The sequence below is a fragment of the Xyrauchen texanus genome, chromosome 18 (genome assembly GCF_025860055.1).
Source record: "Xyrauchen texanus isolate HMW12.3.18 chromosome 18, RBS_HiC_50CHRs, whole genome shotgun sequence".
Classification (NCBI taxonomy): domain Eukaryota; kingdom Metazoa; phylum Chordata; class Actinopteri; order Cypriniformes; family Catostomidae; genus Xyrauchen; species Xyrauchen texanus.
The window spans coordinates 41,660,110-41,679,225 of record NC_068293.1 but is presented as its reverse complement, the minus strand read 5'-3'; the positions used below and the strand labels follow the sequence as shown (position 1 = coordinate 41,679,225).

At 38.3% G+C, this 19,116-nt stretch overlaps 1 protein-coding gene across 4 annotated transcripts in view; it reads right to left on the bottom strand.

Moving 5' to 3' along the window:
* LOC127659352 (cordon-bleu protein-like 1) overlaps window positions 1-19,116 on the bottom strand; it is an 85,329-nt gene that overhangs the window by 42,697 nt on the left and 23,516 nt on the right. The window contains exon 1 of one of the 4 annotated variants that reach the window (XM_052149134.1): window positions 7,548-7,668. The exons of the other annotated variants lie outside the window; for them this stretch is intronic. The gene's annotated coding sequence lies outside the window, so the exon portion shown is untranslated. Of the gene's footprint in view, window positions 1-7,547; window positions 7,669-19,116 lie in introns of those variants that run through there. 4 annotated transcript variants of the gene reach the window in all.

Sequence of the window (19,116 nt, the reverse complement as noted above, 5' to 3'; positions counted from 1 at the left end):
GTCAGCTACCGCGTGCGGGGGAATTGCGTATCGACAGGTTAAATAACAGTGGCTTTATACGTTTTGGCGTACCGTTGCAACTTTCAATTTAAAATGTATTTTATACTTATTGATAATGGGACTCCAGAGAATCTTTCTGCACTGGTTTGGTTCGAATCGGCCTAGGACTAGTTAAAAAAAGTAGGTTTTGCTAAAAAGTAGATAGACATTTTGTTCCTCTTGAGCCGAGGAATGATATAAGGCACTTGACTCTAGGACGAGGATCAAAGTTGCCTGGGTAGCTAGCTAGAGTACTACCATTCCCCAAACTTTCATATCTCTAGGCCTTACAGTTTGGTCTGCACAATCAGTTTTAGGGCAGAAAAATAACCATAATAATAATAAAACTCCTTACAATTACTAGGGTTTCAGTACTTCATGCTGGATCCCCTAACAAAATAAACACTGTGTAAACTGCACATTCTTCTAAATAACTGCTTTATTGACTAAAACAGGTGGAAATGGATTTATTAATTACAAAGCAAGCACTTCAACCACTCAGATGTGACTAGTTTGACATGTTTGAATTCAAAATAAAATTTAAAAATATGAGCTGGTTTTTAGCACCTCCTCGGCTAGGCCAAATAAAAAAATGCACCTCCATATCTGCACACTTCGTTACACCTGCGTTATTTACAGAGGACTTGTTGACGAATAGTCGGAGAAGAAGGCGACTTAATAATAGCTGAACAACAGTTATTTGTTACACTAAATATTCTTTATGCTGTGTCACTGTAGTGGCTATTTTTGAAGCAATGCACAAAAAAAGAATTGGTTGCTTGTTGGTACAAGTAACGTAAATGGTGCTCCAAATGCTATTGTTGTAATTTGTCTCGACTCTGGACTGCCAAGTGTTAAAATAGGTTTACCCAACATTGCATTAAAAAAGCTAGTTCAATAGGTAGTTAGTTAGTATTCCATTTTGAAACAGACAACACCGAATCAATCGTCTTAAAGACATCTTATCTTACAAAAAAAAATTAAAAATATGTAGTATAAGTTCTCACATAAAACCCTGTAATTGCAGCAAAAATGTTGCATGGTGTTGCCTGAAAGACCTTCATTCTTCTCCACTCAAAGTAAGCAGCATTTAATGAGAGAGCTCGGATGCACTTTACACACAAGTCACAAGACACAAGAGTGATGTGATTCATTCATTCCAGCAGGACGGAGCTCTGACGAGGACATTAGACTCTTTAAATGCAGCCAGTTTGGAGAAAGGAAGACACCATCTCAGTTTTGAACTGAATGGGGACACATTTTCGAGCTGCATGCTCTTCATCAGACAAAATTGACACTCACCAACACACCTATAAACACACATGTGTATACCAATCAAGAAATCACATGACAGCATCACATGACAATGTCACATGACCCTAAAAAACGTTTCTGTTTTGTAAGTAAAGTTGCACTGCTGGCAACTACTACACCGACAGTTACCAGAAGGCACCTCACTTAAAAAATAGAAGCAGCTGTAGTTGGTGGCAAGTCAGCCCTAACTAACATATCATGCAGTTTGGGCAGGCTTTTATATACTATCTCAACTCTTCAATTCGAAACACCTGAGAAACAGTCTTAAGAGAGACGTAATATCAAAGCAGGCAGCTGTACATTTACGGTACAGCACATGTTGATCCTAACACTGGGAAATCTGCATTATCAGACTAACGACTCAACCACACGCACAACACCACTGTAAAGCGGGTTAAGGGAAAGGAGGCGGCGAGAACCGGGTTGGCAATATAAACAACATTTAAAGGGGTCATGACATGAGAAACCAAATTTGCCTTGATCTTTTGGTATATAAGAGGTCTTTGTATCATTAAAACGTCCTGCAAGTTTAATATTTTAAGACGTCCTCCCCATTCTAAACGAATCATTTATTTAATCAAGCTCAAAATACAGCTCGTTCTGGATTCATGGTTAGAAGTGACGTGTCGGTTAGAAGTGACGTAACAGCGTTTGCATATGACCGCCTCCAGCACAAGATAACTACGCTTTAAGCGCAAGACAACTCACGCTCATTTCAGTATCGCCGTGCGCCTCACAAGTGTTCAGTCGATGGACAGCGAGCTCTGACAGAGACTACTTGTGCACAGGAAAATTACGATGCCACACAGATGTGCTGTTCCTGGCTGTGGTCAAACAAAACCTCTGAATAAGCTGCCGAAAGATCCAGACGTCAGGGAAAAATGGATGCAGTTTATTTTTTGCGGACGTCCCAGTCACGGCAGTGTTAACTTAAGCGTTTGTTCTGTACATTTTAAGGATGACTGTTTTGAGAACAAATCTCAATATGATGCTGGCTTTGCCAGAAAACTGTTGCTCAAAGATAAGTCCGTGCCGACTATTCTGGGAACAACGACGACGCAAACTGTAAGTAATCTATTTTAAACTTTAAACTACTTTTTAAAGCGCAATTTCATTCATTATGAATAATCACAGTGTTTTTACTTAGTTTACTTGCATATTGTTCTGGCTGGGGGCGTCAATAATTGATACATAGGCACTGACGTTAGCCAATCATAACAGTGGGCGTTAACACTGAAGTCTTAAATGGAAAACGCCCCCAAAACAGACTGTTTGAATCAGAGGATGAGAAACAGGGTGGGAAAAGGTCATAAATCACTAGATTTTAAAAGTTTTTCTTAAAAAAAAAATATATTAATACTATAATTGCACCTAAGGGAACATAATAATACAATAAAAAAACCCATGTCATGACCCCTTTAATTAAATAAAAAGACACACATACACAAACACACACGTGCAGCTGACCGTAAACGCTCTCTTTCTGTCGCACCACCGTACGCTGTTGGCCTTTATCCCTCTCGGAGGCTTGATTAGTCTGATAAGGGGCCGGGTGTGTAAAAATCACGACCTGACCTCGCCCTCCGCCCTGTCACATTCCTCCCTCATTCTCTCAGGCTGGGGAGCCCCCGGCATGACGTATACCCCCCCCCCTTTCCCTGGGGGAGGGCGTGCCTTACGCCCCATCTGCCGGCAAGTCATCCCCGCCTTCCTGAATCTGGGAGGGGACAGGGGGAGGGAAATGATAATAAAAAATAGGGCGGTACTCCCTGTAACAGTGCAGTACCCCCCAACAAAAAAACTGTCAAATGTAAAAGAGAGGGAAAAGGACAACACGGAGCGGCAGTGGGAAAGAGAAGAGAGAGAGAAAGAAAAAAAAAAAAACACTTCTCGACGGTTCTCCGATACGCCGTAGCTTGGTCCTCGGCCACTCCTCCACCCTTTAACGGACGACATCCACGCCTCCCCGGTCGGATTGGAGGCAGTCCTCCAGCCCCTGGCATTCCACCCTGGTGGATGGAATGCCCCGCCGCGATCTCGGGGAACAGAAGGGGTCTCCCCTGCCCCTGGCAGCGGTTCTCCCACTCCAGGCGGTCTGCAGTGAGCCCCTCCCTCCCTCACCGTGGGTGGCAAACCGTATGGTTTGGTTTTTACCGAGAACACCCCTAGTGTAGGTCATTAAGAACAATTGCACAGACCCAGAACACTTGGCCTCCATTGCAAAGGTTTTTACTACCAGTCCTGAGGAAATACAGTCCTGTATTTTGGATATACACTCACAAGGTTTTTAGTACTATGGTCCTAATAAAGTGCACGACGTGATCTTCTGCTGTCGTACTCAATCCGTCTCAAGGTTCGATGTGTTGTGCATTCTGAGATGCTATCCTTCTCACTACAATTGTACAGAGTGGTTATCTGAGTTACCATAGACTTTGTCAGTTCGAACCAGTCTGGCAGTTCTCCGCTGACCTCTCTCATCAATAAGGCATTTCCACCCAAAGAACTACCACTCAATGGATGTTTTTTGTTTTTGACTCCATTCTGAGTAAACTCTAGAGACTGTTGTGTGTGAAAATCCCAGGAGATCAGCAATTACAGAAATACTCAAACCAGCCCCCCTGGCACAAAAAATCATGCCATGGTCTAAATCACTGATATAAATTGTTTCCTTTCTGATGGTTGATATGAACATTAACTGAAGCTCCTGACCCGTATATGCATGATTTTATGCATTGCACTGCTGCCACACAATTGGCTGATTAGATAATAGCATTAAAATTAAGTTTACAGGTGTTCCTAATAAAGTGCTCGGTGTGTGTATATTTGCATTTTGGATGTCTTTTTTTTTTTAGCTCACCCAGTTCAGGGGTGTGTCTCGTTTTGAAGGCTGTCTGCTCTGGAGGACGCATTAGAGGATGTCTCGTTTCTGAAAAGTGAGTAGGACATTTTAAATGCAGCCTTCGAATGTGACCTTTTACAGTTATTCAGAGGATGCAAGAGGTGTGTCCTTCATTGGCACTCACAACCCACAATCCTTTGCTTCAACAGAAATTTACATGATGCAGATTTACAATGAAAATATGATGTAATGTTTAGTAATGTTTAATTCCTAAGTTGAAGCACCTCAGTAGATGTGAGTGTATACACACTACAGGTCAAAAGTTTAGAGTCACTTACTCATTCTTTATTATTATTATTTATCACATTTAAGGATAATATTAAAGTCATCAAAACTATGGAAAACAGAAATGGAACTATAGGAATTGTGTTGTTTCTAAAAAAAAAATATTTGTAATATTTTAGCATCTTCAAAGTATTTTCAGAAATGTACTCTTGACATTTTCTCAACCAGCTTCTTGAGGAATCACCCCTGAAATGCGTTTTAAACAGTTTTGAAGGAGTTTCCATCTATACTGGGCACTTATTAGCTGCTTTTCTTAATTATTTGGTCCAAGTCATCCATTTTTTTTAAATAACATTTTTAATTTAATTTTTTATGTTTTATAATGAAATAAATTAATATGGTGGCACAATTATATTTATGTCTACAAAACTAATTTAAAACATTTAAGCATATGCCTTCAGATCAAAAGATTTGAATAAGATCATGACAGGGCTGGACTGGTAATCTGGCATACCGGGCAATTTCCTGGTGGGCCGATCAGGGGCGGACTGGCCATCGGAAGAACCGGAACGGGCCGAATGGGCCGCGATAGGCTAAAATGAGCCACCGCGTTATGCAGAAAAGCCCACAAAACAGTGCCGCGATACGCAGAAAAGGACCGCGACCCCCCACCCCGAATAACTTTTGGGCCAGTTGCTATGTAAAATCCCGGGCCGATAACCTGCCAACAAAATGATACCGCAAGAAACCCACGTTTACATGAGACTTGAGATCATTGGATTATTCTCTGCCTTTGAAGTAAAAATGTAAACAGGCATTTACTTCTCTACATTGGATAAGACAGTAAGAATGCCAGAAAAAGTGTTTACATGCAGAAAGAAATCAGATGAATGGGCGTGGCGATCGTTTTTTGCTTAAACCGTTTATGGCCTCACCCTGATAAAGGAAAACCACTTAAGCCGTTTATATAACTTGACTTATTTAGCATAGGTATTTATGTAAGGTTGTGCAAGTAAACATGCTCTTTGTGAAACATGCTCACAACCTATTTTGGCTGTTAAATAGGCTGTTACAAATAAAAAAATTAGGTGGAGCAAGTTATTATAATAACAAGCACTAATGAATCGTGCACAATAAGATCAAGAATGTGCATTAAGAACAGGGTAAATTATAATTCCACATTGTCGCTGGTTAAATTCTGCATTCCAAGCACTTACACAATGTTGTCCTTCACATAAATTCAAACATTAATACAAGCATTAATTAAATCTACTTAAAGTAGTCCTTTAATCACTGTGAACTATTCATCAGGGTGTGAGAGAGAGAGAGAGAGAGAGAGAGAGAGAGAGAGAGAGAGAGAGCGAGAGAGCGAAAGAGAGAAAACAGACACAGCTTTACCTTCACAAGTTTATAACTTCCTACCATTCAGAATAGAAACATGGAGGCATTGAGTCCTGTCTGACTTTTACCAGCTAATCAGGTGTAACGTGTTGGACGCCCATTTCCGACAACTTTATTAAAGGCTGTGTGGTCATGTGGGAGGCAGCAACAGTAGCCTAATAAATGTTTTCATTGCTTACTCAGCAAAGACCACTTGCATTGGTAAATTGCTCAGTGAGAGTTCGCTATCTGGGGTCACCAGAAAAATCTTTAATATGTATTATTTGGGAAACAACAACATCTCGAAGAAGTTCAAGGGGGTACCGACACGTGGGTCGCTCAGATTCCACGCATTCCTGCTTGAATTATAGCAGCTGCCGTGTGAGGCAACTTCACAGGAGTGACCAGTTGTGCTGCTTCAAGGAATTTCATTATCTGAAGGATCACGCTAACTGTTGTCTCCAAATTGTTGGGAGAATGTTTAAAAAATATGCGTGCCTGCTGCTGAGTGAATCTGGGACAAACGAGCAGTACATTTCAAAGCGCAGTTCTACTGAGTATTGTATAGGTGACATGTTGCTGCCAGTATTGGCTGTTTGGGGAAAGGTGGGTTTGTGTTCTAAGGGGCTGAACAGTATCCAAAAGGCACCTTCCTGTCCGGTACCGGAATGCAACTGGGATATTTTAGGAACATTATCATTTGACACATCTTGTGAAATGACTACGCTTTTGATCCACTTTATAGTTTGGCATAGAAACTTTGACTAGTCTAACTGGAGTGGTGGTGGCGTAGTGGGCTAAAGCACATAACTGGTAATCAGAAGGTTGCTGGTTCGATCCCCACAGCCACCACCATTGTGTCCTTGAGCAAGGCACTTAACTCCAGGTTGCTCCGGTGGGATTGTCCCTGTAATAAGTGCACTGTAAGTCACTTTGGATAAAAGCGTCTGCCAAATGCATCAATTAAACTAGTCATTATACACTACCAGTCAAGAGTGTACTTGATCGAATTTATATTTCTCATGATCTTAAAAACATTATGCTAAAATGTTTCCAATTGGTTTTGTAGACAAATATGAATTGTACCTTCTTCAGAAAATCCAGATAGTGTAGACCAACAAGTGTCCAGTATACATGGGAACTCCTACTGTTTAAAAACATGCCAGGATGCATCTTAAGAAGAAGCTAAAATATAAGAGTTTTGATTTTAGTATTTCTTGGTCATTTCTTGTGTTAATTTCAACACGGTTTCATGACAAGTCGTATTAATAGTACAAGATGCCTTATATTCCCATAGAGAACTAAAAACAATCCAATGAATCGTGTTATTATGATTTTTCCTACATTTAATCCCTAACCTAATGATTTTATGTATCCCAATTTCTTTGACTAGTAGAGTACAATTTTGGTTATTCATTTGGTTATTGGTTATTCAAAAACACGTTTTCAAATCAAATACGTAACGTACGGATGTGTGAATGGTTTCACAATGTAGTGTAAACATGGTAAAATAAACTAGCACATGATACACTCGTCTGAGTGACATCTGAACATGTACAAACAAGATAAAGTCACAGCTGCAAATGCAAATCCTCACGACTTTAAGGTTGCCTGCCCCACAGGTAGAAGGCAAGAAAAATCATTCATCAAACCCACATTTTGACACCACTGTTTCGGTTTCTTACCGTACCTTCTGTGTTGTGGTGTGAAATTCCTCTTTTTAGATATCTAAATAGTCCCATTAATCCACAGAGTTAGAGGGATTGTGTCAGACACAAATAGACAGCGTTCATACCCAAAGAGTCAAGCCTACCTTAATGCCCCACCCCTTCCTGTGACATCACAGATTGTCCATGCCTCACACCCTCCTCTAAGGCTCCATTCTTTGACAGAGAACACCCCCCAAATTGCTTATGAATGTGTGTGGGCATGTCTGTGTGTGTGTGTGTGTGTGTGTGTGTGTGTGTGTGTGTGTGTGTGTGTGTGTGTGTGTGTGGCTCGAGCAGCTGATAAGGGCAATATGACCAACTGTTCACAGCTTTATGTCGGTTCTGTGGAATGCAACTGTGGATACAACAGCATGCCCCTGAAAACTCAGCATTACTGTCTTTATCTATTACTGTGTGACTGAGAGGTTATTTCTTGCTGAAACAGTATTGGTGTTAATGCAATCAAATCTTGTCTTATCTGTTTCAGATATGCATGTGTATTCTTTGCTGTATCGAAATTGTGGTTCTCAACTGTTGGGTCAAGACTCAAAACTGGTGTGCTGGTCTGTTCTGAAAGGGCCGCTGAAGATGGAATAATAAAATGCAACTAACTACAGTAGGATATATAATCATGAATAATTATGATGGCAATATAAATAGGCTCATCAACTTTTAAAAGAGAGGAGACAATGCCTCCCATATCTTTTGTTGTTGACGTTAAAGGTTGTCGGTCCATTTAAACTCACTTGGTAGAAGCTAGCTAAATAAGGCCAAGTAGTTTCACATGTCCTCATCATTGGAAGCCATGAATAAAACTATGCAAGGTAACAGAAAATACAACCCACATTACCTGTAGTGAGGAATAAAAATTGTTTATGTTGACCACAATGAGTTTCATGCAGTACATTTTATTGGCTGCCAAAAGCATGAAACCATTTAAATTCAATTTTGCATGATGAACAATTTTGTTACTGTGTTGTGTCTGCAATTGATGTCCAATTTAAAAATACACGACATGGTGAAAAAGAAGGTGTACCAAAGTTTGATCTCTAAAACTGCAATAGAGATGTTTGTCCAACAGAGGATCCAAAGTCACAGATTGACCTTTTAGCGCAATCCAAAGAATACAGACTTGAAAGCTGCCTGGTTTGCAGTGTTGCTTGAATAGGGGTGGGTGATATAAGCAAAACTTTTAGGGCTGTAAATAAATAAAAAAAATGTAACTTATTAACAGTGTTTTCTGTGTTAACAATTTTCTGTGAAAGTGTTCAGTTTTTGTAGATAGAGTTAATTAGACACATTTTTATATCTTTGAAACAAGTACATGCACACATGCCATAAAATCAGTGGACATGTTGTTATTAAAAGCTGGGCAAGGGGGCCTGGGTAGCTCAGCGAGTATTGATGCTGACTACATTTACACTTACATGTATTCATTTGGCAGATGCTTTTATCCAAAGCTACCGCCCCTGGAGTCGCGAGTTCGAATCCAGGGCGTGCTGAGTGACACCAGCCAGGTCTCCTAAGCAACCAAATTGGCCTGGTTGCTAGGGAGGGTAGAGTCACATGGGGTAACCTCCTCGTGGTCGTGATTAGTGGTTCTCGCTCTCAATGAGCGCGTGGTAAGTTGTGCGTCGATAGCAGAGAGTAGCATGAGCCTCCACATACTGTGAGTCTCCGCACTGTCATGCACATCGAACCACATGATCAGATTGACGGTCTCAGAAGCAGAGGCAACCGAGACTTGACCTCCGCAAACCGGATTGAGGGGAGTAACCGCGCCACCACGAGGACCTACTAAGTAGTGCGAATTGGGTATTCCAAATTGGGAGAAAAGGGGATAAAAATAAATAAACAAATAAATAAAGTTGGGCAAAATCTTCTGGTGTTTTCCGTGGAGCTTTTTTAATAATAGGATTAAATGTATTTATATTACGTTTATCTTGCCAATAAAGCATAAGTGTACATTGCCAATGTATTATTAGACACTATACATACAGATATAAAACACAATTCAATGCTGAAGTTTAATTTGCTGAATAAAAAAATAAAATAACAATATATATATATATATATATATATATATATATATATATATATATATATATATATATATATATATATATTTTCTCTGGCTGCCGTTCAGTTGCTATTGTGCACACGCTGGGCCTCACTCGCATGGTTCGCTTTTGACACTGATTCAGATGTCAGTGAGGGAGCATTTTCGAGTAAAACAAGGAGATCCGGCAGCTTGCCCGTTTCTCTCCTACACCTGGCTCACCACTTGCAGGTGAAGTCTCCATTCTCATACGGTAAATCCACTCCCGTGTTTACTATGTTAGGGACATGCATTCCGCGTAATTAATAAGAGTGCACTGCTTCACACAATCAGTTTCTGTGCGAGGATGTGCAGTCGAGTCTAGCGTTTCCCTTTTGAAAATGTATACATGCCAATTTTTGCCACAGGAAGTAGGTAAAAACATTAGTGAGGTTTCAGGAAGAAAAAAAACAGATACTGCATTAACAGCTTACATTTTTGTTACACGTGAAAAAGTGAGCTATTAATCGCAGGAATTAACATGCCACATTTCCCAGCCCTAAAAAATTATTTCACAATATTCTTAATTTTGTTTTAAGAGATTCAGTATTTTTTCAGCATAATAAAAAAAAAATATTAAAAAGATGTCCAAAATAATGGAAGACCTGTCATGTCAAATGCAATTACTGATGCACCGATCCGGTATGTTTTTAAATAACTGTGTGACTGAAAAGAGGACTGATACCATATTACAATGGTGAACAAAAAATGAGGTCTGGATCCATTGAAGTTCAGATACAAGTTGAAAAACTGTGTAAAGAGAACTGGCTTCTTTCCTACTGAAGACTTTCACTGGAATTACTGTTAATTTTGCTGCAACATAGACTAGTATTTCTTAATAGGTTACACGTGTTTTCATCTAATTGTTTTTATAATCAAATGTTTAGTTTAGGGCTGGATGATATATAAAATTGTTTTTATCTATAATCACCTTAAAAAAATAACACGATATACGATTATATTGCCAACCTCCCTGCCAAGGGTCGGTGAATATTTTTGCTAACTAAACAATTAAATTGTATTTAACCACCTCCCCAAATCGAAACAAATACAACGGCTCAATATGCCATCACGCAAGCATCCGTCAATGACAACAGGTGGAAAATTACTAATAGCCTACAGATTAGGAACTAAAGACCATTATAAATGTAAAACAATAATAATCATAATAATAAAGCATAATAAATTCTTTTGAGTTCCCATTTAAATTTGTGTTTGTATTGCGTTTTGGGAATACAGTTAATGCTGCCTTAAGAAAATAAAATAGAACTCAATTTTAGGTTCAAGATATTGTTTTGGTCTTGTATTGTTTTATGATTTAATCACTTTTGTCTTTGCTCCTTTAATAGAAATATATATATATTACTGAACCTGCAGAGTTGCGTTCACAATGCATGTTAACCGCGAACTGGTCCGTGGAAATAGGTTTAAATAATAAAATAATAATTATAATATGATGATTATTTGTAGAGCAACCTCTGATTGGAACGCGCATTCCCTACCATGCCCATAGCATTCTCAAATTCGTATCGATTGGCATACAGTACTTCTACCATTATAAGCCTATATATTTAACCGGTATATCGCCCACTGGTGGCTCAGTGGTTGAGGCTCAGGGTTACTGACCAGAAGGTTGGGGGTTCAAGCCCCAGCACCACCAAGATGCCACTGTTGGGCCCTTGAGCAAGTCCCTTAACCCTATCTGCTCCAGGGGCCCCGTATCATGGCTGACCCTGCACTCTGACCCCAGCTTAGCTGGGATATGTGAAAACTAATACATTTCACTGTATGTATGCAAAAAAACTGTGTGTTTAATGTGTGACCAAAATAAAGGATTCTATTCTATATATCGTCAAACCAATTTGAGGTCAATGAGTCGTTCCCCCACCTACCACTGGCCAACAAACAGATGCTTGAGCCAATCTTGCTATTGCTGGCTAGTTGCAATACTCAAACAAATAGAGAAATGTTTTGATACTGCCACATATGTGTTTACACTTGCCATGGAGGAATCAACATACAAATGGATTTTCATACCATTGTCTCTGCATATTAAACTGGGATAAGAGACAGTATTTTAACATTACATACATCCACTTTAAAGCTCCCTGTCTGAACTCTTAATCTGTTTAAAACACACTCAGAGAGACCGAAAGGTCGTTCATGCAACTACAGGAGTAACGGCATAATATGAGCATTCGCTCACATTCTTGCTCAGGCATGTCAGAGCACAGAGGTTCAATTAAATTTGCGAGAAAGAAAAACAACACTGCTATTTTCCACTGTCTGTGATCTCGTTATAATCTGGGCATTTCTGTGACGGACCTAATTATGCGATCCCTCAAGAGATCACATCATCTTCAACACACTCTGGGTGTTAAAGAGGCAAAAACAGCCGGTGCACTCAGTGTCAGAATGATTAAGCATTGGTTCAGAACACGTGACTATTTCTAGGTATTCACATGATACAAAAAAAGGGAGGCAACAGATATAAATTCTTTAAAAACAGCTGGGTGCAATCACATAGTCATTATGGATTATTTCAGGATTTAGATTTCTCAATCATTTTATCTCCTGTTATGACATCACGCAATTTAAGCATGCCAAACTACTATCGGCTTGGCTACAACTCAATTGGCCGCATACACACGGCAACTAAATACAGTCATTCCTCTTATAAATGCTTAAAGGGATAGTTCATCCAAAACTTTGGATGCAAAATATTCTCACCCACGTTTCCAATCCCATTCAAATGTGAACAAATTTCTCACATGTACTCATGAACGTGCAATGGACATCAAGATAATAACTGAAAAATACCTCTGTTAATGGTTGTTTACAAACAATTGACGAATAATTTAACATCAGCGATCGCTAATATTACTCTGGTCAACAATAGTTAACACTAAACGAAGCCGTTGGTGTTTACGTTTCCCGTTTACAGCCATGAGACACCAAAATGTTGCTAAGTGTGAAAATTTATCACACGGTCATCCAATGCAAAATTGTTTAGATTTTTCTGAGCATACCGTAGCTTCCATCCAAGTCGTCATTTGTATTTGTATAGCACCTTTCACAACACGCATCGTTTCAAAGCAGCTTTACAGAAGATCAGGCATTAACAGAAAATGAACTGTAATGTCTATAATGTCTTAGTCATCATTGTGTAGTTTGATAATATACGATTGTGAATTGTGTTTAAAAATAAGCAATTAAATAGGGCTGAAACGATTAGTCGATGTTATCGAAAACAAAAAATTGTCAACAAACATTTTCATTGTCGAATAGTCGTTTAATCTCATTTAGCGTAACATGAGATCACATTAAACTCTAATGATGATGCAAAAACTTTCCAAACATCTTCAGGTGATGTAGATCACACAGTACAAGTGAATTATACAACAATACCAAACAAGTAAATACAGAAGCACTCTCGTTGTGGAATAAGTGTAGTCGGAGCTCTTTAAAGGAAACACCCCAGATGCGTTACATCTTAAATGCAGTTTTAATGAGTTATAGCTTTATTAAGGTTCAAATAATATGGAAGTAGGTCATGTAAATAACTACAAACTCCAAAACTGGCATTTCTCTGTGCAGTCAGCGCCGCTTCTAAGAGTTGCGCGAATGGCTGATGCACACTCTGTTGCTTAATGCAGCTAGATTATAACATGATTGCTCGTGACTTATTGAACCTAAATATATGTCACTGTGCATTTCTTATCATGCAGAAAATTGGCAATACGCAGCTTTATTAATAAGAGAGTGTTTTTGTGAATTAAAGATGGATTGAAGTGAACAGAAAGGTGAGAGAGGTGAAGTCTTCACCCCCTTATACACGGCAACAAAACACGTTTATGATTTGTTTTGGCTTGTTATCCAATAAAAATAATATTAAAACAATGTACATTTACTTTAGCAGCTATACTGCAGAATAAAACATTGTTATCTGAGAATTTTGAATATAATATAACAAATACAAATATTTAAAAATATCTAAAACTCCTTTAAAAATAAAGATGCATTGACCTGAGAAACAGCATACAAGATATTTAGACTTGCTTTTAGAGAATAGATCTTGAATATACATATATAGTCTATACTGCACTCACAGAAGTGAAAAAAATACACTTATATACAAAATACATTTATATTTAAGATATATTCTCTTAAAGCAAGTCTAAATATCTTACGTGTTGCTTCTCAAGTAAATGAATCTTGTTTTAAGGATTTTTAGACCATTTAAATGGAAAACAGGACAAAAACACTTGATAACAATATTTCTTTTTTGTAGTGAATTTCTTCACTGAATTAAATTTAATAAAAAGTATTTTTTCCCTTTAATTAAGTGAATGTCATTTAGAGGTATTTTTAAAAGATAATTTTGTCCTCTTTATTGTTAGTAAGCACATTTAATACAACCTTTTAAGTCGGGGCACAAGCTGAATAATCGGTTAAGAGCGAATGATTAATCGGTGCAATAATCGCCGAATAGTCGATTGATCATTCTAATAATCGATTATCAAAATAATCGTTAGTTGCAGCCCTACAATTAAATAAGAATTGTATTTATAACCCTAGTGAGCAAGCCGAGTCAAGATTCTCAACCAGGACCAAAATTAACACTTGCAATTTATTTATTTAATTTCAAAAGCAAATTTGGTGTTTAAAAAGCAATTAAACTTGCCATTGAGAACAACAATACAATATGTTCATCTTTCAGACAGTTTCGTAATATAAAACAATATAATACTCTATAACAATAAAAGCTTCAGCAATTATCACGGCATGAAAACTTGATTCAGAGTCAAGTCTGATGGTTGGGTTGCTCTCTTTATCATGAGACTAGTCACACACAGAAAGCCTGCAGTCAAGACCAGACTGTTGCGTAGGAAGAAAGACTTTCGCTTAATCCCCAGACTGTACATGAATGACATAAAACAGGTGCGTTATTCCAGAAAACTTTGCTTCGGCTCAGCTATCAGTTTTTAGAGTACCAACCAAGATCCAGTAAGCCCAATTATGGATAATACTATCCTAGACATTTTCGAGGAGATTTTTTTAAAGAATGTTCACACAGTTTTTTTTTGTATATAATGAGAATTAATAGACTGTCAAGCTCCAAAAAGGACTAAAACACCTTAAAAAGCTCCAAAAAAGTAGCCTATATGACAACCATTTCATCAAATAATCTGAAGATGAATAATAGCTTAGTGTGAGGAACAGACCCAAATTTAAATCTGTCCATCACTGAAAGTTATCATTTGACTTGGAATAGGAAGACTTGCAATAAAGCCCACATAAGGACAACTTGTATGGCTCTTATTGTGTTTTTTGCAGTTTTTGGAGCTTGACATCTGTGGTTACTATTAAGCATTTTTGTATGGAAATGAGCTACCTGAGAATTCTTCAGAATTTCTCCTTTTTTTAATGCTCCAAAGAAGAAAGTCACACAGGTTGGAACATGTACTGTAAATGATGATAAAATCATCATCTTTTGGTGAACTGTTTTTTAATACTGCATTGCTAGATGATAAATTCAATTTAATCTACTTGTATGGCGCTTCCAAAACACATAGGCCTATTGTCCCAAAACAGAAAACTTAGTATGAATTTAGTATGAAAAGTTTCGTTTTCTTTAGCAGGAGGAGTTCATTCAAAAAGACGGAGAGGTTAAAAGTACCCTACTGCTTGAAATAATCAGTTATGGAAAGTGGACAAAGGGTGAGGCCCCAAAAATTCCAATCATATGCTTTAAGAGATTACTGCCTCAGAGTGAGGCAATGTATGCAAGCTCAAACCTGATTCATAATCCTGCATTTGCAGAGGAGAACATATGAAAAGAGCTCTCCCTCTGTCTGAGTTTAGAGTTATTTAATGTCAAAATAAAGACAGGAAGAAGTGACCTTGCCATCATAGTTTACTGTGATTTGGCAGTTTCCTCACTCTCACAATGAGAGTCGACAGTCACCATATCTGTGGAGGACACAAGAGATATTTTCTTTCTACTTCTTCATGGTTTTGTCAGCACCCACAGACCTCGTTGGAGCAAGATTTTGCTCTTGCCAGTTTTCCTTTGCCCTTATAAAAACAGTGGGAATGCTAAACACTCACTGCTGAGAGCTTCTCCCAGCGGATCTGTTGAAAAGCCGTGAATGAGGGCAATATGTTTGGAAATTAAGGCTGTGTGCTACATAAACAACCGTAGGAAAGACAAATCAGAAATTAGATATCTTTAAAGTCAAAATGAAATCAAATCTGACCCTATATCCAAGTCATACTGTGCACAATTAATCGGTGTACATTATTCCCAAATAATAAACACTCTACTATTAATTATACAGGATAACTTGGTACATTGCATAGATACTGTATATTGTTAGGCCTATATGTTTATTATTTACATGCACAATGTGAACTATTTAAAGGGTAACTAAACCCTAAACCAACTATTTTTAGTTAATGATCTGTAAGCATGGGGCTTTATTAGTACTGGTCACTGATTCAAGTAATTTTTTTGACATTTGTGTATAAAGTGTTTTAATTCTACAATATATGGTGTAAAAACGTCTGAGTGCTGCCCTCTTCAGGTTGAACGGTGGCTACTGCAGTTGAATTTTCCTATTGGCTGTTGCGGTACTTCTTGACGTAAGCAGGTTCCAACTCACCACGCCAGATTCATGTACATGTCGTCTTGCGACCGTGTGAGGAATAATAATAACATAGAGTCTGACAGCAGCTGTCAATTAATCCGTCACTACGAGTCTCAGGTGCCCCCACTCAGCCCGCTCGGTTCGTTCCCTCTATCCCCGCCGGGGTCTGCCCACTTTTCCTGCATTTTCAAATATTTCTAGTGGGTGGAGTCAGACTCTGAGCAGGTGTTTAGTTACCCTTTAAAAGTATTTACATTGGCATGTAGAACAAGTGCTAAAACAGTTCTGTATTTTTAAGAAAGCCGGAAGTACAGCGTTTTGTTTTAAGGTTGAGCTAATATTAACGAGAGTGAAGTTGCATGGCTTCTTTATTATAATTGATTGTTTTTAGTTGTTTGTTTGTTTTTTGTTGCTAACAGAGGAATCTCAGTTGCCTCTGCGTCTGAGACAGTCAATCCGTGCATCCTATCATGTGGCTTGTTGATCGCAATACCTGTGTGGAGGCTCACGCCTCCATGGTATCCTCGCACAACTCACCACGCACCCCACCGAGAGCAAGAACCACATTATGGCAACCACGAGGAGGTTACCCCAATGTGACTCTACCCTCCCTAGCAACCAAACCAAGTGGTTGCTTAGGAAGCCTGACTGGAGTCGCTCAGCATGCCCTGGATTCGAGCTTGTGTCTTTACTTGCTGAGCTAGCCATTCCCCCTTTAACAGACATTATTAATAACAAATGAATTGTTTGGATCTCATCATTAGAAACACATTAAATGGAACGGGTCAAATCAAAATTATATATAATTTCATGTAATTTTCAAAAATTATATGAAAAATTATAATTTCGTTATTTTACTAACCCAACTAATGACTCGTCGGCGCTTTATCAGTAGGTTGCACGACACGTGAAGCATTATTTTTTTTTAGCTTTCACTTAAGAAGAGTTGTGCACTTTTTATTTTAATATATCTCCTTACATAAATACTATTTTCCACTTAAAAACTATCATTTCGTTATTTTACTCACTGATGAGCAAAAGGTCGAGGCAGAAATGACCATGTACCTGCAGGAAATGGCCATTGATGGGGAAGAGGACCCGCTGACTTGGTGGAAAACGAACGACAAAAGGTTTCCGTTCATGGCAAGATTAGCACGGAAATATCTGTGCATATGTGCTACCAGTACTCCATCAGAGCGGGTCTTCAGCAGAGCGGGTAGTGTAGTTACTCCAATCCGCAGCTTATTAAAACCAGATAAAGTGAATATGTTGGTATTTCTGGCCAGAAACATCGAAATTTAAACATGGTCTATGGTGAAAGATATTAGACTTCTTTACGCATTTTTCGCCATCCGTTGCGGAGCTATTCGATTTTGCATATTATTTTTTAAACGTTCATTTGTGTAGTTCATATGACCACTTTACAATATTTCAATAACATAATTTATTTTGTAGCCTGTGCTGAAGTTAATTGTGCTGCTAATTATAAGTGAAATGTTAACGCCGAGTTTCGGCCTGAGTGTTGTTCCGTTTTATTTTATTTGTTGTTCTTCTATGTTTTAATAAATGTGTGTTATTCATATTCACATTGTTTCTTTCATTTGATTTGACATTATGGATTTATGGCCAAGGAAATTTTTCTTTAAAAGTATTAACCAGACAAAAGTTATTTGACGTTCGCTGGTCTGGGTTTATCTTAAACTGCCGCTTCAGTGTATACAAGAGCTATGTGACAATGAGCAAGATTTTCTGAGATACTACAATTACTAATAATTAATTAATAAAGGCTATTTTCTTGTAGCCTACAACATAAAATATTTTAATCTAAATGTACAGTGTAAGACATGTAAAAAAAAGACAAGAAGCTAACAATGTCAAGATCAATATTTGTGTAGCCTGCCTGACACGGTATTTTCACAGATGATATCGTCCATCGGCACAACCCTACTCCACACGTGCTAGGTCTTTGTGGTAATGCGCTCAACAAGCTATGTGATAAGATGCGCGGATTGACGGTCTCAGACGCGGAGGCAACTGAGATTCATCCTTCGCCACCCGGATTGAGGGGAGTCTCTACGCCACCACGAGGACCTAGAACACGTTGGGAATTGGACATGCTAAACTGGGGAGAAAAGGGGAGAAAATCCCCCCAAAAAACAAAGAAACATTTCTAATTAGAGATGTGGATGTTTATCTTATTTTTTATACAATTTCCTACATTTATTTCCTATTTATTTAGGTTGAAATATGCTCTTCCTTTTTTTTTTTGGAAAAAATAAATAAAAATAAAGGCAAAAAATAGAAAGAATACAACGATGGACAACGTTAGAGAAATACATAAACCAAGTGTAACAATACATCCAGTATAATACAGAGTTTAAAACAGGCAGATATGACATATGACATCAAACAGGAAGATGTCTATATTTCCATATGTCTAAGTATACATAATAACTATATCCACAGGCTAGGATATATATGGTGTAAAGCGGACCGGTAAAGAAAGAAAATGTGTTGAGCATTTTATATTTAATCAGTAGGAATGGATGTCAAAATAGTTTGTCATAAGCCCAGAAAACCCCCTGGCAAATCTGTAATTACTTATCAAACGAACAAAAAATAAATATGAATTAATTAAATAAAAAAAAAAAAACGGTAACTTATAATCACAAATATGCCTGTGTCCCACAAGGAGTTACAGAAGCAGCGCGCACCCAGCCAGTACTGCCCAAAAGTCCCCATTCCCCCGGACCCCAAAGCGGTTGTAATCGCAAATAGGGAGGATCCTTTTTCTTTTTAATA